The sequence below is a fragment of the Meles meles genome, chromosome X (genome assembly GCF_922984935.1).
Source record: "Meles meles chromosome X, mMelMel3.1 paternal haplotype, whole genome shotgun sequence".
Lineage (NCBI taxonomy): Eukaryota > Metazoa > Chordata > Mammalia > Carnivora > Mustelidae > Meles > Meles meles.
In genome coordinates, this window is record NC_060087.1 from 111,665,067 (window position 1) to 111,688,778 (window position 23,712).

The 23,712-nt window shown below is 51.7% G+C and overlaps 1 protein-coding gene and 1 pseudogene across 4 annotated transcripts in view; one reads left to right on the forward strand and one right to left on the reverse strand.

Annotated features, from left to right (window-relative positions):
• ELF4 (E74 like ETS transcription factor 4) overlaps positions 1-22,963 on the reverse strand; it is a 41,191-nt gene extending 18,228 nt beyond the window's left edge. For 2 of the 4 annotated variants that reach the window (XM_045994612.1, XM_045994608.1), the window contains exon 1: positions 22,682-22,963. The gene's annotated coding sequence lies outside the window, so the exon portion shown is untranslated. Of the gene's footprint in view, positions 1-22,382; positions 22,634-22,681 lie in introns of those variants that run through there. The other 2 variants (XM_045994609.1, XM_045994611.1) reach the window with 1 other exon arrangement.
• On the forward strand, positions 6,890-8,431 carry LOC123934472 (annotated as a pseudogene).
• Positions 22,964-23,712: the final 749 nt, after the last annotated feature.

Consider the following 23,712-nt stretch of genomic DNA (forward strand, 5'->3'; position numbering starts at 1 on the left):
CTGTCACTGGAGCACGTCAGGCGGTGTCCAGCACCCACCCATCTGGGCCTCCTCTGCATACAGGAAGCAGCCCTATGTGAAAGCCACATCCACGGTCTCTGTGGAGCGAGTTTAAATCTACACCCGTCCAGCTGAGCCAATGGCTCTCACAGAATTGCTAGTAACACCCGGGGCATTTCCACGCACGCCAGGAAACATGGGGGCCGATGGTCAGCCAGGCCACAAAGCAGAGTTCTCCTTCTCCAGTTCCTCAACCTCTCAGAGCCAGCCCTCACTCCTGAAATACCCAGTCCTCCATGAAACCTTTCTGGAATTCTCTGGAAAGGAAGTGACAATTTCCTCCATGCCATTTCCCACTCTCTCAACGCCCCTCCCCCATAACCACAAACAAAATGGAAACTACCCCAGGAACAGCTGTACCCTCTACTTAAAAACAGCCCCTCCTCTGCTAATAGTCATCCAGAAGCAAATTTGCATGCTGCCCCACGTGACCAGTGGGCTGTATTTAAGAGCCAGAAGGCCAGAACCAGGGGTCCAGCCTGTAGCCACGGACTGAGCAGAAGTACTCCACCCGTGGGACTCCCCCACAGCCTTGAGACTCTGACCAGCGAGCAGAGCCCTCCTCCTTGAGCAGATGCCCAGTGAAGGGGCCCCAGCCACAACTATTTTGTCAGCTCCTTCTCCTCTATTCCTTTCTTTTCACCATCCCCTCCATTCGCGATGAAATCAGGAAGGGGGAGGAAAAAAAAAAGGTTTTGCAAGCCCCATTGGTTGGGGTTTCTCTTTGCTTATTTACAAGAAACCCAGTTTCCTTCCTTGGCCCTGGGTCACTGCCTGCCTCCATTGTAGGGCTTGCCACAGCTCCGATGGTGAGGGAGGCCCAGAGCTCCTCTCCAACTGCCCTCGTCCTTTCGCAGCTCCCGTCTAGCCTCTACCTTCCCAGGCCCTGAGCTGTCCCAGCAGAGAGGGCGATTAGGGCTGCAGGAGGGGGAAGACCCCTCCCCCTTTCTCCAGGAGACCCTAAGCTCGCCCCACCGTGGGCGCTGTCCAGGTCACAGGGAGGAGGAAGGAAGCCCTCTCTCTCCTGGCTGTATCCCAACCAGCTGTGAGACCCTGGAAAAGTCAGCCATCTTTCTGAGCTGTGGTTTCTGTCATCCTTACAGTGGGGGAGGGCTGAGGGTTAAGCCAGCTTTAGCAGATGCTCACTGGGGAGTCTCGGGTGAATGAAGACGGTGGTGGGAAAGCACTTTGGAAATTAAAAATCACTCATCCATAAGATGAGTTTCAGGTGACCTCCCAGAGAGCAAAGGGGGCCTAGGGCCTCGGTGAAGCCCCCGGAAGTCCCCTGTTGGCTCCAGAACATAGATGGGGTGGGGCTGGAGGCTTCCAGTTGCTGGTGTAGTAGAGGCTGGCTCCTGGCAGGGGTTGGGGCCCCCCCTGCAGAGAGGGGCAGGCTGCTTTGGTTGGAGAGGGGCTCCCAGTCCCCAGTCCTCATCACCTTCACCCCACCCCAGCCCTTGGGGTTGTGGTTATGTGGCAAGAAGAGCTCGACAGAAGCCCCAGCAGGGGAGGAGGGTCGGGGTGGGGGGTGGGGGGAAGGGTTACTGACAAAGTGAACCTATTTCCCCAGCGGACTCTCAGGGCCCTCGCCTGAGAAAGCCCAAAGAGCACCCCCTGGAGGTGCTTGCGGCCACCACATCCTCATCTCTACCGCTCCAGGGACCTGCCCAGAGAGTCACAAAGCTCTTCTGGGAAGAGGAAGCCAGACCAATACAAGAACACGCTACAGAAAAGAAGGCAAAGCCTAGTCCAGAGCAGCTACTGAACCCCAGTATGGTGGACCGCCAGCTACAGCTTAGGAGGGGACCCCAGAAGTTATGCAGATCATAAGGGCATGATCCTTTCCGTGAGAAGATCCAGTTTTGCCTTGGGGTTTGGCCAGGTGACCTTCTTCTGTGAAATGGGGACATCCTCCCTAGCTCAAAGGGTTGTCGTGCAAGGCCAGTGAGTTAATGTACATGAAAACTCTCTGTTACGTCTCAAACACATTTTTCAATTTCCTGGTCTGATTTGTGTCCTTTTGACTACACTCATTCGTCAAATATTCAGCATCTCTTTACCTGGATGGACAGGAAGACAGGGACATGGAGATAATGGGGTGAGACGAAGGTGAGGGAAGACATGACCAACAACCATAAACCTCATGGGACAGAGAGGAAACTAGCTTGGCTATGGGGGAGAGAGATTGGCTGGGAGGTCAGGGAAATCAGCTGGGTAAGTGCAGAGGCCCAAGATCCACCAGGTGGTGGAATTTGAACTTAACATAGACAGCTACTTGGAGTTCCTGGAGATTCTAGACCAAGGGAGGGGCCTAAGGCAAGCAGTTCTTTAGGCAGATCCTTTGGTCTGAGTGTATGAGTGGAGTAGATGGAAGGAGACCCAGTGGGGCAGCTGGAACCCAGGAGGTGAGGCCCAGAGCCACCCAAGGGAATAAAATGGCAGAGTATAGGCTAATACAGTAGTTGTAGGGACCCGAAGATGTGCAGCCTGCTCTTACTGTAAAGACTGCTAAAAAATAAGAAGTGATGGAAACAGGAAATACAGCAAGAAGATGAGCTCACCTTGGACATTCTGAATTTGGGATTATCTTGAAAAACCCAGGTGAAAAAAAGAGGACCTGGAGAGTCATTTTCACACACACACCCCGTCAGCAGGAGGGACCTCTACAAGCCTTTAGTGGTCAAAGGAGCAGGCCTGGCCAGTGAGGCTGCCATCCCAGATACAAGACTGTGGCAGAAAGTGGCATGTGATGAATGAAAGGTGGCCTCAAACGGTACACACCCCACCCTTGCCCTCAGGAAGGCCTGCTTGCTTCTATTGGTGGGGGGAGAGGGCTAACAGAAATATTGATCAGGGGGCGCCTGGGTGGCTCAGTGGGTTGAGACGCTGCCTTCGGCTCAGGTCATGATCTCAGGGTCCTGGGATCGAGTCCCTCATCGGCTCTCTGCTCAGGGGGGAGCCTGCTTCCCCCTCTCTCTGCTTACTTGTAATCTCTCTCTCTGTGTCAAATAAATAAATAAAAATCTTTAAAATAAGAAAAAAAGAAACACTGACCAGAGACTAATTAAATTCATTAGTGGGTTTTTTAGAAGCTGGGCTAATCTGTGACTTGGCACCAACAGGATATTAAGTCAGATAACTTTTATTGAAGGGACAGTGTTCTTTGTCAAGGCCCCTGCCAGCCCGTGTCCTAGAAACTGACGGGGAGGCTCTTTGCTCAGGTCTGGGAATCCCCCAGACGGCAGGGGCTGGGCTGGGTTCGCTGCCTGCTTGGGTGCCCCTTTCAAATGCCCATCCCCCAACACCCGCCCCACCACCACTGGCCACTTCCCAGGCCAACAAAAGCAAAGGACCATCCAGTGTTGCCTGCACACAGGGGAGCGTGCAGGGCAGAGGTGGAAAGACAGCCCGTCAGGGTGTGGGCAGCTTCAGCTCTGATGTCATCACGGACTCCTGGGGTTCCTCCTTCCCCCTCACCCACACTAAAAGCCTCTTCCTGACTCAGAGTCCCAGGATAACAAAGTTAGAAGGGACCTGAAAGATCATGGCATTTATCCATCCTATCATCCAACTGCAAACACCAAGCTCCCGAGGGAGGAAAAATGACTTGCCCAAGTTCACACAGCCAGTTGCTATGACTCCCAGGTGACCTTTCTTCTTCCCCTCCTCATTGTCTCTCGGTGTCCTCAATACAGCCAACCCTTTCCTCTGGTGAGAACAGACAGCAGCCAAAGACCCAGGGCTGGCAAATAACAATGAAGCCACACATGTGCAGAACCCATTTAACTTTCGCAGCAACTTCCCCACCTCCGTGCCTTTGTTCACACCATGCCCTAGGCCTGCTGTGCCCTTCCCCAATTTCTGCAGCTCCAATTCCCACACAGTGGTCAAGGTCTGAAGCAAATGTCACCTCCTTTTCACAGCCTTACCTGCTTCCTCCCCACCAAGCATATTCTCTCCCCCTCCTCCCGACACCTTAGAATTACTTCTTAGTTACTAAAGTACAGGTTGGCCAACTAGGGCTTGCATGCCAAATCCAGCCCACTGTCTGTTTTGGATGGCCCATGAGCTAAGAATGGCTTTTACATTTTTTAATGATTAGGACAAAAAATAAACAGACGAATAATATTTCATGCCACATGAGAATTATTCGAAGTTCAAATTTCAGTGTCCACAAATAAAGTTTTATTGGAATGCGGCTACGCTCATTCATTTTCCTATTGTCTATGGCTGCTTTTGCATTGTAAGTTGAGTTGTGACAGAGTCCCTATGGGCCACAAAGCCTAAAATATTTACAGTCTATTTGCAGGAAAAGTTTACCAGCTCCTGGACTAAAGGCTTCACTCCCCTCCAGTGCGAACAGATTGATTAAGCTCATTTCTGAGAAGAACGTCATGGAGCACTCAGGAGCACCAGGAAGGACGTGTGGAACACCAAACACAAAGTCGGCAGATTTCCATCAGAAAGAAAATCCTGGCGGGGCTCTGCCCAAGCTGGGATCTTGAGCAAGTCACTTCAGCTTTGTGGGCCTCAGTTTCCTCTGCTGCCCAGTGAGGCGGTCGGACTGGATGGTCTAAGGCCCTTTCTAGCCCTATGAGTCACAGTCAGCAATTTGTTGCATTTCCAACTCATACAGTTTTGAGCAGACACAGTCCTGATCATCTTCTCTCAGAGTCAGAGCTTACAGAAGGCTCCCCTGCCCAATGTGGTTTTCCGTTGCCATTGTGGGCCCCCCTCACCCCATACTCACCTGCCCCTCCCCACCCTTCCCTTCTCGCTGACCAGTCTGCCCTTCTTTCTTAAGTCCTCTCCCATCAAAATAGAGATGGCTTTCTCTGAGAGCCATCCCCCCTTCCCCAGCCCCTCTGACCTGGTGGGCCAGGAGCATCCATTTTTGTGGGGGCGGAGCCAAGGGGAAGAAGGGTGCTCAGCTCTCCCCAGCCTCCCAGGACCCACGGCAGACAAGCAGTCAAGTAGGGGATAGGGCCAGCTCTCACCGCACCCCTGCTCTGCCAGAGGAAACAGCCCCTCTCTGCCACTTCCTGTCCCAGGGGTTTCAGCAGTTTCCCCTTCAGGGCCTGCAGGCCCTCCTGCCCCGCCCCTGCCCCACACAGGTCAGAGAGTGCAGAGAGGGGAGGGGCCCTGTGGGGGAGGGGGGAGGATCCCTCACAGGAAGGCTGAGGAGACAGCTGTCTACACAAGGGGACGCCCCAACAGCTCCACCGCCAGCCTGCTTGGGCTGGGGGACTTGGGACTGGGAGGGAGTTGGGGCTGTCTCCGCCAAACCCTCTCCTGTTAGAGGATGAGGAGAAGCGGGTTTATCACCTTACCTAGCCATGGCCTTGAGGGGGCGGGTGCAGAATGAGCCTGGCCTTCCAGGACTGGACGAAAAGACTGGACTGTGTACTCAGGGCAATGTCCACCCGGGCTGAGGATGAGCCCCGGGTGGCTCAGGATGGAGGTATGGGCTGCGGCAAGAGCCTGGGGAAAATCAGGCCGACTGTAAGGGTTAACTGGGAGGGGCAGGTGACACTGAAAGCAATGCCACTTGACAATTTTGCATAATTTTGTCCCCAAGCACCAATGGACAGAGACAACAATGGAGAGCAAAGTATTACAGTACATGTGGGTCAAGGGTAGTGGCATTTTCTGGGTGATGGAACAGGAAGCTATCACATTCCATAGCTGCTAGTGATTTGGTGTCGTGACTTGCACTTGTAAATACCTTCCAGTTGCCCTTGCAAGGTTGGAGCTCCCAGCACTGGGGCTGTGTGCCCGACAGGGATCCTGCAGGCATGTGACCATCTCTGCCAGGCCTTCCCAAGGCAAAGGGTCAGAGGAGCAATAGAAGCCTGAGGCCCTGGACCTCTGCCTAGCTGCCGGTCCTCCTGAGGACAGGTTACAATTACATGGTAATAGTTCTAGAAGCCCTGATGCCTGGGATGGGGGCCTAGGAGTGGAAAGACACAATCTCTCTGGTCCCCCTATGGTAATATTGTTCTGTGAGGTCCAAGCAGCAGTAGGAGAAGCTAAGGGGACCCCTAGACATGATGGTACTGGGTGAGCCAACAAAAAATGGATGGGAAGATGGTCTTGATACCTCTCAGTTCTAAAGGTCATCCTCTTGCGACTTAGGCCGAGAGCCCTGCCCAGCTAGGCCTCCTGTCTCGAGAACAGAGTCTCTCTTTTCCCCCGTCCCCTCGCCCTCCACACACCCCTCCCAGGGCAAATAAGACCCAGTGCCCCAGTGATAGGGCCCCACACAGGCCTGCTTCATCAGCCCTGCAATTTGGAGTAAATACTGCTTCACAGCTGGCATGGGGGACGCCAAGGAAGCCTTGGAGACAATATCTGGATATGCACCTGGGATTCTGCCAGCCCTTCCCTACATCTGGAGTGCAAACCCAGGGCCAGGGTTTGGTTACAAGCCCGACTCAAAGCTGGTGGCACGTGTTTGGAAAGAGCATCTAGCCTGGGTGGAGGGGGTGGAAGCACTTGAGATTAGTGCCAGCTCAAGGCAAGTGCTTATGGGGCTGGCACAGATCTGAGCTAGTGCTGGGCCTGGGACAGTGGGTGTGGCCACTGTGGCCTCACCATGGGCCCGTTGGGGGAGGAGCAGAGGGGTGTGGGTATTGTGTAAATGTGGGTAAGATTTTCTTTTGCGCCCTCTGATAGCACTTCAAGTTGTTCCCTCTGCATCTGGGGAAAGGGGCCAAACTGTAAAAATTACAGGGTGGGGGCGCCTGGGTGCCTCAGTGGTTGAAGCCTCTGCCTTCGGCTTGGGTCATGAGCTCAGGGTCCTGGGATCGAGCCCGGAATCGGGCTCTCTGCTCAGTGGAGAGCCAGCTTCCCCTCCCCCTCTCTGCCTACTTTGTCTGTCAAATAAATAAATAAAATCTTTAAAAAAAATTACAGGGCGGCATGCAGGGAAGGTGGCTGGGATTTATACTTGCTGGGTACAAGCTGTGGGGTCGGTGTGCCAAGCACTTCATCTAGGCTATCTCCTTTAATTCTTACAACATCCTTACAAAGTAGCTAGTCACTGGCAGAGCTGGGGACAGAACCTAGGTTTATTTCCAACTACTATATTCTCTGAACTTTGTTTTCAGTGAAATCTCTTTTGGTAATAATCCTGTTTTAATAGTTCCGTTTTAAAAACAGCAGAAGTGAGGCTCAGAAAAGATTAGGTAACATGACCAAGGTCACACCGCCCGTCACGAATGGAAGCAGACCTTTTCTCAGGCGGCGGCGAAGATGGGAAGATGGCGGATGTTCGAACAGAGGGGTGCCTACCAAAAGCGGCTGGCCGTCTTTCAAAAGAAGAAGAGGGTCCTGCTTGGAGAAACTGGCAAGAACAAACTCAAGTCCTGCGATACTACAAAAACATTGGTCTGGGCTTCAAGATGCCCAAGGAGGCCACTAAGGGCGACTATGCTGGTAAGAAATGACCCTTTACTGGTAATGTCTCCACCTGAAGAAAGATTCTGTCTGGTGACCAAGATGAAGATGCAGAGGACCACGGTCATCCACCAAGACTACTCCCATTACATCCAAAAGTACAGCTGCTATGAGAGATGCCACAGGAACATGTCTGGACACCAGTCCCCCACTTCAGGGACCTCCAGACTGGTGAAACTGTTACAGGGGGTGAGTGTCAGCCCTTGCGCAAGACTGTGCTCTTCAACATGCTGAAGGTCAGCAAGGCTGCCGGCACCAAGAAGCAACTCCAGAAGTTCTAAGACTAGACATCTGCCCATACCTCTGGACAAAATTTATTTTCCTAATAAATAAATAAATAAATAAATAAATAAATAAATAAATAAAAGAGGCAGAACTCAAACCCAGGCTGTGTGCCCTCGATATCAAAGTCTGTGCCTTCCCCACGGCCCCACGCTGGTGACCATTTGCTCAGATCCCTAGCTCAGTGCTCGCTCGCAACACACAACTTTGAAGGTTCAGAACCTCTGTGATGCTCCTTCAACAAAAGCTTCCCAGGTCTGTGACCCACCACCCCCTCCTCTAGGGCCTCAATCCCAATCAAAGCTCCATCGAAGAAGTGATTCCTAACGTTCTGGGCCAAGTCCGCACCAAAATGGTGACAAGCTGAGCCAGCTATGAAGGAAGGGGAAGTGGAATGGGAGGCTTCCAGCTCTACTGATGAAGGACGCTGATTCTATTCCACCTCAAGGGACCTACCATTTCCAGAGAGTTCCTGGATCCAGACCTGGAGTGGCCATGTCATGGCCCTGCCCCATAAATATACACTTGCTCTCAGTTTACACATAATGTTAGTCTGGGTTCTTATCTTGGGGTACTGATTCACATATTTATTCAAATATTTATGGAAAGTCAGCCCTGAGCACCTCATAGATGGCAGGCCCATGGCCAGGGGCTTATCGCCGGGCCCACCCTATTCTTCTCGAGGTAGACTGAGGTAGATTCTCTCCCTAAGTTCCCGGTAAGATGGGTTATCCCATCTACCTAATCGATTGCTGGGTTTTTTTTCTCCCCCAAATATATCTGTACCAAATATCTCTTATTTGGCTTAGAGGTTGGCAGAAAATAGGAAGTGACTTGCTAATGGGCACAGAGTCTCTTTGTGGAGTGATGACAATATTCTATAATGCACTGTAGTGATGGAAGTAAAATTCTGTGAATATACTGAAGCCAATGAATTGTATACTTTGAGTATATAACTGAATTGTATGGCAATGAATTAAACTGTTATTCATTACTATTTTCATTTTTTTTATTTGGGGAGGGCAGGGGCAGAGGGAGAGAGAATCCTTAAGCAGACTCCACACCCAGTGCAGAACCTGATGTAGGGCTCAATCTCAATGACGCTGAGATCATGACCTCAGATAAAATCAAGAGTCGGACCCTTAACCAACTGAGCCATGCAGACGCCCCTAACTAAACTGTTATTTCAAACAAACAAACAAACAAAAATGAGGCCCAGAGAGAGGCAGCAGCTCACTCAAGGCCGTGTGCAAGTTGACAGAGCAGTTCAGGCCACACTCCAGATGTCCAATTTCTGATTTTGAGGATCTATTCTATCAGCCACCCCACAGCCCTAAACAAGGATAAATGCTGAGGCTGAGCGAGTGTGCAAAGCAGGGCCAGCTGCATGCATGCGGGCTGGTGGTTGGGCCTAAAGCAACAGGGTAGGCAGTGGAAAATGCTATAGACCAGAGGCTTCAATTGAGGTCTGCCATGAGCATCTCCAAGCGCCCCTCTCTGGAGCCCAGTGTCCCCGTCTGAAAAGTCAAGCAGATGAGTCTGGTGCTCCCTTGCAAACGGCCCCATGAGCTCTGACCCCCTGAGGTTCTTTTTTTTTTAAGATTTTTATTTATTTACTTGACAGAGAGAGAGATCACAAGTAGGCAGAGAGGCAGGCAGAGAGAGAGGAGGAAGCAGGCTTCCTGCTGAGCAGAGTGCCCAATGCGGCACTCGATCCCAGGACCCTGAGATCATGACCTGAGCCGAAGGCAGAGGCTTAACCCACTGAAACACCCAGGCACCGCAAGACCCCCTGAGGTTCTAATTAGAAAGTCCTACAAGGTGGAACAGAAAGGCGTGTCAAATATGTGCTTCTTCTCAGAGGGCTGCAGGAGGTTCTAGACAAAATTAGGTGTTCCAATCGATGCTCCTCACTGATGGTGACGACCAGGACTTTCCTGTAAGAGTCAAATTCTCTTGGACAATTCCACTACTAAGTTTCCCCAAGGTCTGGCGCGTGGGGAGCTCGGTCCTGATTTCCCCCCACCAGCAGTGTTCAGGGATAGAAGAACCCATAATAGAGACCCATTTATCATGTCCTTTGGCAATGTGGAGTACCAGGTTCTCGGCCTGGTGCCCAGGCAGCCCCACCTTGTGTTGAACTTGCCTCCTTGGTGGAGGGAGTGATCGCTAATGGCCACTGGTCTAGCCCCCGCTGGACAGGATGTTTCCACATCAAGCCCCACTTCCTGCCGCTAGCCCTGGGCTCCGGTTCCCCCCTTCTCCTGCCATCTGGTCGCCTGCCCTCTGCCCCCTCCCCTTGCTGGGTGTTTACAGGCTGTCTTATCAGCATGTGGAATCTGGGCCTCACCCAGCCGGCTGCCCTGCCCCGCCCAGCCCAGACAGCCTCCCCAGGGTCCTACCTGCTGTGGTTTCATCACTACAGGCACTATAGTCTGGAACCCCCCTTGCACCCCTGGCCAGCAGGGGGTGTGGATGAAGTCTTGCTGCCTGCCAGAGTGAAACCTGAATATTCATAGTGCTTTATCCGCCTTGCCCCAGCTGGGGGAGGGCATGCATTCTTTGTACATTGTCATCATCTCTATCTGCAGGCTATGGGGACAGGAATGAGGTGCTTGGGTCACTGAGAAGGATAACTTTGGCCTGGAGGCCTTGACGGCTCTTCTGTTCTCAACCACCAAGAGATGAGCAGTGGCAAGGCTAGGCTCTGAGAGCACAAGCAGGTTTTCTGTTTTTCTAACTGGAAGTACTGTAAACACTCCGAGCTCAAGGTGGGACAGAATGAGGGGCCACAGGCTGACTGTGGTGGAGGGGGGAAGGCTAGGGAATCTGTGGGCACAGCCTCAGCCAATCCATGCCTACTTTGGAGTCTCATGATCCCCACACCAAAGGCTGGGATAAGGCCAGAGCTAACCACTGAGCAAGTCCAACGACTTTCCCCGATTTTTCCATCAAAGAAGTTTGAACCAAGGAGGGGGACAGGGATGGGGACAGTAGGCAAATGAACACGCTGCAGGTGACGGACACACCTTCCTGCACTTTGGGCGAAGATCCCAAAAGTGTAAATTCTGACCTGTCGAAAAGCATGTCTCACAGAGCCAGGGCCTGCTTGCTAAAGCCGACCAAGCCTCACAGCACGAATCGAAGCCACGGTCCCAACCCAGGGCATCTTTCAGGAGCTTCCATGTTGCTTGCTGATAAATCAATGAAAATATATTTAAGCAGTAGACTGCAACATTTGCACTTAGGATAAAATGCCACACTTCAAAGAAATTTATGAGATTGTGTCCTTCTAGGCCTCTAGGATATAAATCAATAGTTTGGGGCACTTGGGTGGGAAAGTTTGGAAAACCTCTGCTAAGGCAATTTTGCCATTAATGGGCTATGTAACCACAGGCATGCCAAGTCACATGGCTCTCCCAGTCTTGGGCCTCCTGCTCCCCTCTCCACTACAGACCTCGCGCTACCCGGAGCTCCTGTGACTGACCCTAGCAGCAGGCCACCATCCCCTCTCCCCAGGAATGACTTCCCCACCACTCTGAAAAATCACAAACCATTTAATGTTAATGTGTTAGTGAGTGATATTAGGTTAATGTGTCGCCTCTCTCCTTAACACTTTTTCTCTGAAAAAGGCCATCTGGAGCTACCCTTGTCTCAGTCTGGAGAGTGTCTCCGGGGCAACCGTGGGGCAACCCAGCAGGTCGGTGAGGCAGGTGGGTATTTCTCAGTGGTCTGCCTTACCTCACACCACTAGCCACAGAGCGAACTGGCCTTTACCACCTACTCCCCCCGCCTGTGGGCCCCATTAGGAAGCTGTACGGAATGGATGTGAAAGCCTTCGAAAAGCTAACAACTAGGCCGGGTGCAGCAGAAAGCCCACTGACCGGATGTAAGGGAGATGAAGTTCCAGTCATGGCCCTGCCTCTGCCCAGCTCCTCCCTCTGAGCTGGCGCCAACTTCTACTCCAGGGCACACATTCAGATCTGGCTGTGGCCCTACCAGCTGCACTCGGCCGCGCTTTACAGTCCGAACTCATCTGCTTGGCTTCCAAAGGTCCTTCACAGTCTGACCCCACCCTACCTACTCAGCCTTGTTTCCCATGATTTCCCAACTCAAGCCTGGGCTTGAAGCCCAGTGGTCTCCTCATGGTCCCCTGAGGGAACATTCCAGGCTCATTCACGGAGTTTCTCAGGCCAGTCATGCCCTTGCTGCTGTGTTTTGGTTAATCAAATAATGCCCATCCAGCAAGGTCCCCACCAAGGTCCCCAGTCTAACGGAGCTGGTTACACCCTGATAAGTAGAGTGCACACCTATGGAGCCCCCTTTTCGAAATGCTGATAGCCCAGATTTGACCACGAGATAGATCTCTTCACACCACACAGGCTTGAACTGCTCTTTAATTATTTCATGTGCAGTCCAATCCATGGGACCAAGGCCTAGCTCTTCTTCTGATTCTAGCACAGGTCTGGGCATTCATGAATTAAGTTCACATAAAGTCTCTGTACAAGGGAGATCTCTAGAATAGACATCCCAGGTCCTGACAGATGTGAGGGCTACAATCTAAGGGTGGGAATAGGGATGGAGTTGGGGGGCAAATGTCCCCAGTCTCAAACATCACTTGTCCTCTTTTGTTCCCTGTCTGTGTTTGGGGAAACATACACCAGCTAGAGTCATTTATTCCAAGCTGCATCGAGAAGGTGGTTCATGATCAATCAGGTCATCTCTCTCTGTACAAAACCACAGTGTTTCCACTCTGGGAATATTAGGTGCTGATCTGATCACTGGACTCTCTGGAAAAGATTTCACGATTCTGGATCAGGTCTAAGACCGAAAATGATTCAGCAAAATAGGGTGTGTGGGGTGCCTGGGTGGCTCAGTTGGTTAGGAGTCTGACTCTTTTTTTTTTTTTTAAGATTTTATTTATTTGAGAGAGAGCACAAGCAGGGTGAAGGGCAGAGGGAGAAGCGTGAGCAGGGAGCCTGACTTGGGACTGGATCCTGGGACACCAGATCATGACCTGGGCTGAAGGCAGACACTAATCTACTGAGCCACCCAGGCACCCTAGGAGTCTGACTCTTGATTTTGGCTAGGGTCATGATCTCGGCACCTTGTGATCAAGCCCCGTGATGGGCTCCATTCTCAGTGGGGAGTCTGCTTGGGATTCTCAATCCCTCTCCCTTTGCCCCCACCTCTGGCTTACATGCTCACTCACTCTCTCTAGAAAAAATAATAATAATAAATAAATCTCAGGGCACCTGGGTGGCTCAGTGGGTTAAAGCCTCTGCCTTAAGCTCAGGTCATGATCCTGGGGTCCTGGGATTGAGCCCCGTATCAGGCTCTCTGCTCAGCAGGGAACCTGCTTCCCCCTCTCTCTCTGCCTGCTTCTCTGCCTACTTGTGATCTCTCTCTCTCTCTCTCTGTCAAATAAATAAATAAAAATATTTTTAAAAATAAATCTTTAAAGAAAAAAGAATGGGGTGTGAGTGTAACTATATGAAGAAAAGATTTTTTAAAGATTTTATTATTTATTTATCTGAGAGAGAGAGAGAGAGAGAGCACTAGCAGGGAGAGGGGCAGAGAGATAAGCAGACTCCCCATTGAGCACAGAGCCTGAGGTGGGGCTTGGTCCTAGGACCCCAAGATCATGACCAGAGCTGAAGTCAGATGCTTAACGGAATGAGCCACCCAGGCACCCTGAAGACAAGCTTTTTAAAAAAGAGGTATTACGTTGTCTAGACAGAAAAGGTTGGAAAGGGATATGATTGGCATCTATAAAATGATGTATGGAGCAGATAATCATGGGCCCAGTCACCAAATGTGGTTCATAAATGAAGGGCAAATAATGAATAGTCCTATTTTGTATTTGCAAAATATGTAAGTCCTATTTTGCGAATACATAAGTTTGGAAACTTATGGAATTCTTTAGCTGAAGAATATCAATGAAAAGATTAAGCATTATCTATTTTTTAAAATATTTTATTTATTTATTTGACAGAGAGAGACACAGTGAGAGAGGAAACACAAGCAGGGGGAGTGGGAGAGGGAGAAGCAGGTTTCCCACCAAGCAGGAAGCCTGATGCGGGGCTTGATTCCAGGACCCTATGATCATAACCTGAGCCAAAGGCAGACGCCCAATGACTGAACCACCCAGGTGCCCTGATTAAGAATCTTCTAAAGTGACAGTTACACCAGGGCCACCCATGATTATAAAATATCTGTTATAACAATTACTGCAGGGCGCCTGGATGGCTCAGTCAGTTAAGCTTCTCCCTTTGGCTCAGGTGGTGATCCCATCGGGCTCCCTGCTCAGTGGGGAGTCTTCTCCCTCCTCTTCTGTCTGCCAGCCCCCCTGCTTGTGCTCGCGCTCTCTCTCTCTCTCTCTCTCTCTCTGTGTCAAATAAATAAATAAGTAAAATATTTTTTAAATTACTGTAAATAGGATAAATTCAAGTATTAAAAGGAAATGATATTGACAATCTCATTCTAAAATTCATATGAAATTGCAGAATTAAAATAAGCAAAAATAACTCTGAAAAGGAACAAAGTTGGAGGGCTAGCACCACCTGATTTCAAAAATGATTATAAAGTTACAGTAATAAAAAAAAACTGGCATTGGTGGAAAGATAAACAGATCGATCAGCAGAACAGAATACAGAGGGCACCTGGGTAGCTCAGTCAGTTAAGCATCTGCTCAGGTCATGATCCCAGAGTCCTAGGATCCAGCCAGAAATCCGGCCTTCCTGCACAGTAGGGAGTCCATTTCTCTCCCTCTCGCTCTGCTCCGGCTCATGTGCTCTCTCTCACTCAATTTTTCTCTCAAATAAATAAATAAATAAAATCTTAAAAAAAAAAAACCAGAAATAAGCCCACATATATAAGGACAACTGCAGTAACCTAACAACAGCTTTTCCAACAAATGATACTAGAATAATCGGTATCTGTATGTAAAAAGAAAAAAAAAATGAATGTGAATTTACACCTCTCGCTATCTGTTAGAATTAACTCAAAATGGATCAAAGACCAAAATGTAAAGTTTAAAACTATAAAACTTATAAAAGAAAACATAATACAAGATATTTGTGACCTTGGGCTAGGTGAAGACTTCTTAGAGACCTCACCAAAAGTATGATCCATAAAAGTAAAAATTGATTAGTTGGACTTCATTGATATCAAAATCTTCTGCTCCACAAAAGACACTATAAAGAGAATGAAAAGGCAAGCCAGAGACTCAGAGAAAACCCTCACAAAGCAAGAATCATCTGATAAAGGTCTTGTGTCCAGAATATTTAAGAACTCTCAAAACTCAACAAGAAAAACAAATCAATTTAAAAATGGGCAAAAATTATTTTTTAAAGATATTTTATTTATGGGGCACCTGGGTGGCTCAGTGGGTTAAAGCCTCTGCCTTCGGCTCAGGTCATGATCCCAGGGTCCTGGGATCGAGCCCCGCATGGGGCTCTCTGCTCCACAGGGAGCCTGCTTCCTCCTCTCTCTCTGCCTGCCTCTCTGCCTAGTTGTGATTTCTTTCTGTCAAATAAATAAAATATGTTTTTTAAATATTTTATTTATTTATTTGACAGAGAGAGAGAGAGAACAAGAGTGCATAAGCAGGGGAGGCGGCAGAGGGAGAGGAAGAAGCAGACTCCCCGCTGAGCAGAGAGCCCGTTGGGCTCTATCCCAGGACCCTGAGATCATGACCTGAGCTGAAGGCAGACGCTTAACCAACTGAGCCACCCAGGCGCCCCAAAAAGGGGCAAAACATTTAAACAGATACCTTACCAAAGAAGATATATTGGTTATAATAAGTATATCATTAGGGAGTACAAATTAAAACCACGATGAAATACCACTGCACACCTATTAGAAGGGCTAAAATTAAAAAGACTTACCAAGTGTTGGTGAGGACACAGAGCAACTAGAATTCACACACGACTGGTGGGAATGTGAAATAGTACAACCACTTTGGAAAACAGTTTGACGGTTTCTTTCTTTCCTTTTTTTTATTTTTAAAAAAGATTTTATTTGTCAGAGAGGAAGAGAGAGAGAAAGAGCACACAAGCAGGCAGAGAGGCAGGCAGAGAGGCAGGCAGAGGTGGAGAGAGAAGCAGGTTCCCTGCCGGGCAAGGAGCCCGATGGGGGACTTGATTCCAGGACCCTGGGATCATGACCTGTGCCGAAGGCAGCAGCTTAACCCACTGAGCCACCCAGGCGTCCCAGTTTGACAGTTTCTTAAAAAGTCGAACCTACAACTACTGTATGATTCAGCCATTCCACTCCTAGGTGTATTTAACCAAAAGAAAAGGACATATATAGCTATGGGAAGATTTGTACATAGATGTGCACGGCAGCTTTGTTTGTAATAGCCAAACATGGGGTGGGGGAAAGACACCAAATGTCCATCAACTGATGAATAAATAATGTGTGGTATCTCCATACAATGGAATGCTACCTAGCAATAAAAAAGGAATGAAATATGGATGGACATAAGCACGGACAGATCTTAAATATGCCGAATGAAAGAAACCATATAAAAAGAGAGTACACATGGTATATGATTCCATTACATAAAACTCTAGAAAATGCAAGCTATTACAATTAGTAAATAAGCCCTAGAGCTCTAATAAACAGAATAGTAAATATAGCTAACAATATTGTATTATAATCATCAAACTTGCTAAGAGACTAGAGTCTCTTAATCCCACACAGTCTTGAATTGCTCTTTAATCACTAAAAAGAAAGGATAATTATGTACCATGACAGAGGTGCTAATTATCACTACAATGGCAACCATATTACGATATGCAAATAGCCCACTGTGGGGCTAAGTGCATGTGTATTACTACAGCTCTAGAATTGGGTTTAGATCCTTCAGAGCTGGAGGCTGGTCCTGCTGTGGTGGTTTTTGTTTGGTTGGGTTTTTTTTGTTTTGTTTTGTTTTGTTTTTTTGGATCAGTAGGGCACCAAGAAAGTGGTCACCTAATGTAATGAGACAGGTGTTTTCTGTGCACAGATTCTCACAGAATCAGCAGACCTGAACTAGCCTCTTTTATCCTCTGGGGGCATTATGGGAAAAAGACAAATTATCTACTAAATCTATGTCTAAGTACCTCCTTGCTATCAGGTCATCGGGAATTTGGGGAGGTTAAGACTAATTGCCCACTCTCCCATCCTCCAAGGCCTAGCAGTTCTAACCTGAGGGGCGGAGACCAACCGACAGAGTGAAGTGGCTCAGGGGTGGTCCATGGGTGGTCCAGACCTTCCTGGGCAAACACAATCTATCTGATAGCAGATGGAACCTCCAAAGTACTTTCTGGGAGGCCTCGAATGGGGATGGCGCACAGCTCCTTGGGAACTCTTCTGGGCAAACACAGTGCCCAGCTCCAACCCGAAGCCTCTGGGCATTGGACAAGAATGGACGCATCATCAAATTCTAGTGAAAGGAGGGAGAGAGTGAGGAGTGGTTGGTCAGTTGGCTCCCAGAATTCTACACTCAGCAGGGTAATAACAAGAGACCGATGGTTGCTAAATTCTTGTCCAGGATGCAAGGTCTTTGAGGCCTTCTCTCAAAGGAACTAACTTCTTATTCCTGTAGCAAATGATACTTAAGATGAGAGTGGTGAAGAGATAAAGATGGCAATGTTAATAAAAACATTAAGGACTTGATTTTTGCTCTTCATGGCACCACTGCCTGCCACACAGAAAGACTATTCCGCACACATCTTCTCCACAAGTCCATCTCCACACACACGTCCCCTCCTTCTCCTGTGTGATGACAGACTTAACAAAGGGGTAGCAGAAAGATAAGGAAACTCCCTCTCAGTTTCAGAATGGGTATGGCAGGCCTTGCCAATGCTGCCAGAGAAGCAATTGGTCCCTGGAGCTGGCCAAGTCAAGGCTGTGTGAAGGGAAGTGACAACAGCCACAGGAATCACAACAGCTAACACCTGTGGGGCAGTAACTATGTGCCAGGCACCGTGCTGAGCACTTCATGTGCAGTATCTCACTGAGTCCTCTTGCGACCCTGTGAGGTGGGTACTAGAACCCAACATGGTTAAGTGACTAGCCCATACTCACACGGTCAGTAAGCAGTAGGTCTGGCATGAGAACACAGAGAGCCCGTGCTTCCCACCCCCGACCCCAAGACAACCCAACTTCTCTGGAAGGATAATGGGTTAGATTGGAAGAGGAAAGGAAGCTTCAGGAAGGCCAGATGGACTGGGAAGCAGGAAGTTACCAGCACTGGGACAATAAAATGGTCCATCAGGAAAGTGGGAACCTAAGGCAAAGCTTGCTCAGCCTGGGCAAGCTGCTTAACCTCTTTCTTGTTGGTTTAAGAAATGTTCCAGCACTTTCCCTTGCAGACCCTCCTGCATGAAACACCTTTCTCTGAGCCTCCTTCTCCTCCTATAGAAGGCTGGGGTCTCTGCCAAAAAACTCACCTTAGGACATGATTTCCCAGCCAAGAAGTCAGGGCACTCCTGGTGTGTCCCTGTGGTGTTGCAACGTGCTGGGGAGGGGGCAGGGAAAGAGGGCAGTGAGAGATGGAAAATGATGCAGGGGAGGGGAGGATATGTGTGTCCCGGTGTTTTTCTCCAGTGAAATGCAACAAGAGCCAAGTTCCCCTCTACACTCAGCCATGGGAGACACAGAAGTAGCAGAGCAAAAATATGGCTAGTCCTTGCCCTTGCCCGGGTAGTCTGGGCAGAAACATGTGGGACTCTCTAGACTCTTGGGTTCCCAACTGGCTGAAAAAAGGAGAATCTCCGTCCTCCACCTTAACCTCCCGGCTCTCAGAGAAATCTCAGAATCCTAGAGAAAGGTAGGACCCAACCAGCCCATGCCTGCTCTAAACACCACTGGTGCATCAGTTTTCCTGTCCCTTTGATGCCCTCTCTCTCTCTTCCCCTCTCTCCACCCACCTCCTCCAGGGCCTGTGAGGTGGCAGGGAGGGGGGTGGTGGGGGACTCAAAATGAAATCCCCTCAGCTTGGGTGGCAAGGAAGCCTGTCTACCCTTTGTGTCTTATCCATACACACAGGGCTCCCTGGGCTCCCGGTCTGGGCCAGCCACTTCTATCTCCTGGAATGGAGATCGGGGGTTTGCACTGAGCCACCCACACTGGCAGACCTGTTCTTTTATGTGCCATGCATTTGCCAAACAATTATCCAGGCTTCGAAGGTCAGTCTGTGGACAGGGAAGACAGAGAAAGGCGTCTTTTCTCCCTTTTCTGCCCTGCCAAATCTCCCCCGCGCCGCCCCCCCACCCTTTCAAGGTCTAGCTCGAGCCTCACAAAGCCTTCCCTCCCTCCTCCAGCGGCCGACCTCAGAGCTCTGGCCGCCTCTGGCCCCTACTCCGAGGAGCACAATTAGCACCTGACCAGCCACTGACCTGGCTGCCTGTCCTCGCCTCTGATTGTTTCAGTGTCTTAGTCATCTTTCCCTCACCAGCTCCTTCGTTTGTCTCCTCCACAGTGCCTAGCACAGGTTGGGCACACAGTAGGTGTTAATAAATGGCTGTTGAATTGAAACTCAGCAGCCCCTGTGAGGTCAGAACCCTCTCGAGCACCCCGACCAGCAGTTCCTTGGCAACCAGCACTGGGGCCTGAGCTAGAGGGCATGACTGACGCAGCCACTATTGCTGGCCATGCGAGGCTCAGCGGCCAGAGATTTGCAGACAGGTTGGTGTTGATGAGAAAAGCCCCTGACCTCTAGGAAAGTGCCCATGGGATTCTGGGTACTTTGGATGAGTTTCCTTTCTCCCCTGCAGAACTAGTTTTCAGTCTGAGAACCTCAAAGGGAATAAATTGGCAGTGAAGCCAGAAACCTCTTTGCAGCTTAGAAATCCTGGAGAGATAACCAAGCCCAGGTTGGGGTCAGACCCAAGCTTGAGAAGAGAAGGCTGCCCAAAGCCCTTCCCAGCTCCGCAGGGGACCTCCAAGAGGTGGTGGGGGTGTGCCAGAGGGCTAGAGGGGCGTTTGGGGGTGGCACTAAGTAATGCTATCCTGCCCCGGCACCCAACAAATCATGACACCTACAGCCCACCAAGGAAGCAGGTCTCCCTTTCCCTGTCATTCATCCAATTCCCAAAGCAGTTCAGACAGTGTATTCAGACGGGAACCCAGCCAGGGTCCCCAGACAAGGAGAAGCCTCCACGTCTAGGATGCCCAGCTCCCCACACTAGCTCAAGTATTCCAGCCTGACTTCAAATTATGGTTATTTATATAGATGACCTAGATGCTCTCCCTGTCTCCCTCCCACATCCTGTACCCCAACTCTGGCCTACAACAGAAGCTAAGCTATACACAGTCCTGGAAGGCATGTGACATCTTCTTCACCTCCATGTTTTCTCACTGCCACTTCAGGGATGCCTGCTATGGGGACTGGCTCTTGGCAAATGTTTGTTGAGTGGAATGAGCTTTAGGCACTGTATGAGATAATACCATCACACCGGTTGGTGCTCACTGTGTGCCACATACTGTTCTAATAAACAGCTTATGTGTATTGATGGATTTGATCTTCAGAGCAACCTTATGAGGCAGGGCTCGCTTGACAAATGGGGCAACTGAGGCATACAACTGACTAGGATCACATAGCTAAGTAAAGAACAAAGCTGGGTTTTAGACTCAGACAGTCTGGCTCTAGGGATGGAAGGTAAAATGAGAAAGTTGGGGGTGGGGTGGGGGGGTGGGAAGGCCCAAGGCCAAGCTTAGGAGCAGGGATTTCCCTGGGAAAGCAATCCCCTCAGCCTGCACCTGGCTGGGCCTCTTCAGCGACAAAAGCGCTGAATTTTGCAGGCTAGGGGCATTTTGGGTAGTCTATCAATCAGGCCTATGAATGGAAGACCACAACACCCTCATTTTTAGGTCCCAGCACAGGACAGAGAAGACAGAATCCACTGTGCCACCACTTAGCACTAGGCAGGGGGAGAGTGGATTTCAGGCCCCCAGCTTGTCCAGGGGTGGGCGCCAGTTCCTGAGCAACCATCGAGCAAACAGTGCAGCAGTGGGAGGAATGCCAGACATAGTTGCAAACAAGCCACTCCTTCGGCTCACAGCTAGAGGCTGGGTGAGGGTGGCAAGGTGGAGCCTGCTCAACCCCCCCAAACATCTTGGGCTTTGGACAGCCCCAGAAACAAGCACATGCAAGGCAGCCCCTTCCCCACACCGGCAAGGATAACAAGTCCTCCAAGACAGTTAAGTATTTCATTTAACTCAGGACAGCTCACCCGCTAGCCTGTTTCTGCTCTGGGTCTACTGAATCAATGGTTGTTGAGAAAGTGCTTTCTAACCGGTAAAACCCTGTGTAACTGCGAAGAGGGATTTGCATTCTTACCAGGCATACGTGTTCCCTAGGCACTTTTAGTGCCAAAGTGTCCTGTCTCCCCTAAGGGGAGAGCTAGATCTCTTCCCTTCACTCCTCTTCAACCTGGCACTGAGGCCAGGGGTCAGCTTGCAGGGGGTGAGTCCCTGATGGGCGTGCCCACCAGCTGTTGGGGCCAAGCAGTGGTGGTTCAGGCTCTGGGGTGGTGACCTCACTTCCGCTACTACCTCCCCACCTCCCTAGCACTCCTCCCATTTGAGGCCCCACCAGGCCAAAATCGAGAAGTCCAAGGTTAACTGTTCCTCCCCACTTTAAGAGCTAATTAAAATGATTAGCCACAATGAACTGTCAAACATTAACCAGAAGAAGCTGCAGGACCAGACAGGCCTCTATCTCCCGGCAGAGGGATGAGGGGCAGGAATCAAACTGCCATCAAATCCCATGGCGGGGTGGGGGGGCAGCCAGGGAGAACCTGGCTGAACCGAGGTACCAAGGGGTTAGGAGGTGACTCTGGTCAGGAAGGCCTTGTCCCTCCACACAGTCCTGAGGGAAGGGCAACAGAGGGTGCGGTGGAGGCACCAGACATTCGTAAAGCGGATACCGCTTCAGCAGTTCCCCAAAACAAGGCGCTGCCGGCATGGCACCCCGCGCCCTAAGGCTGCTCAATCCCCTCGCCGGCAGCCGAGGAGGGAACAGAGAGGCGGGAGAAACCGGGAGAGCGGGAACGCGGGAGCGGGAAGGCTGGCGTCTTCCTCACACGGAAACTCTGGCTCCTGCCAAGAGGTCTCTATTTTGGCGATCCGATTATCCAAGTCATAGGTGTGTGTGTGTGTGCGCGCGCGCGCGCGTGTGTTTTACACCCGCGAGTGTGTGTTTTACACTAAGGCGCCTGGCCCCAGAGGCGCTAGGGGCCGCCCAATCAATCTGGCAGCCCCGCCACCACACGGTCTGACCTCCCGCCCTAGAGCGCCGAGCTTTTGGGGGCCTTCTGTCACGATCTGCCCTGTCACGGAACCCTAGCGCCCGGGGCGCGGGAAAACCGGCCTCCCACCCTGGCTCGGAATTCGATTCCGTTTCTAACCCGAGTTCCCCCACACACACGCGGTGGGGCGAGGCAAGGGCGGGACTCAACACGCCGCGGCTTCTCCCACCATTCCCTGGGCCCCCAACCCCGACACGCCGGGGCCCCAGCGTCCCCGATCCCGCCCTGAGGCAAACTTTTCGAGGTCCCCGAAGGTTCGAAGAAGCGGCGCCATCGACGTACCTGAGGCCGAGTGGGCTCGGTCGCCGGGCTGGGGTCGGTCGCTGCGGTCCCCTCCCCGCTCCGGGGGCCCAGGCGAGGGTCCCCAGCTGCCTCCCGCCCTCCCCCAGCCCGCCTTCTCCCCTCGGAAGCCGGGCTGGGCCAGTGGCGCCGGGAACTCGGCGCCGGCGAAAGGAGAAGTGGAAGTTGAGCGCGGCGCCCGGTCGGTCCCCGCGGCCGCCGGGGCCACCGTCCCCCTTCCTCCTTCCCTCCCTCTTTCCTCCCTGCTCGCCTGCCCCCGCGGCCCCGCGCCCGTGACTCACCTCGGCGCCGGGGCAGGCTGGTCCGGGCGGGCGAGGCGCTGGGCTCTCCCACACGTCGCGCCGCCAATGGCAAGTTGGAGGGCGAGATGCAAATACCAGGTGAGACGGCGGCGCCCCTGATAAAACGACTCCGGGGGGCGGGGTGGAGTGCTGGGGAAACTGGGTGGCCGCCAGGGAGGGCCACGCCGAGGGAAGGGGCGGCGGGGGCGCCCGGGGAGGGGGCGCGAGCCGGCGCGAGACCTGCACTGAGACACCCGAGCGAAAGGGGAAATTGCACTAGAGACACACACGTCCCCGCAGGCGGCGGCTGGGGCGGGCGCGAAGGAGGCAGGGCGGGAGGGAGGGAAGAGCCGGAGGGAGGGACCGACGGGAGGGACCGCGGGCGGGCGGGGTGGGTGAGGGAGCGAGGGAGGGACGAGGCTTCTTGTGGAAACAGCGCCCCTCCACCCCTGGCCCGCCGCGGTCGCCAGCACGGCAGGGGGAGCAGTGCCAGGGGCCCGTGCTGCCTCTCCTTCCCCTCACGGCTCGCTCGCCCCCGGGGACCGCAAGAGCAGGGCCCCTGCACGGCCCACGTCGCGCACCCCTTTCTTGGTCCGCGCCCCTCAGTCCGCTAGCACGCGATGGGTCCCGGGCTCTCGGCTCCCTGTTCGGGGCCCTTCCCGGAGGGAAGCCCCCACACAAGGCCTGGGAGAGAAATCTACTCCCCGGGGACCCTGGATGGCTATGTCCAGCCCCCTCGGCCTGCACAAAGCCGGTGGGCTTGACGCCTTTGGCCCACACCATTGCACTCCAGATTATTGAGCGCCTGCTGTGTTCGGACCTGACGGGAGGGCGAGGGCAGGGAGAGCAGAAGCAGGGGGTGTGAGGCCAGGAGATGCCCAGAGGATGCAGTTCAGGAGCTAGATGCCCAACACTGCGGAATCCTGGGCCAAATCGTGTACTTGGGAGTGACTGGAGAGTTTGGGGGACTTCTTAGGGAAGTAGAGCCTAGGGCTCCCGGTGCGGGAGACCAGACAGAAATGAATCAGGGG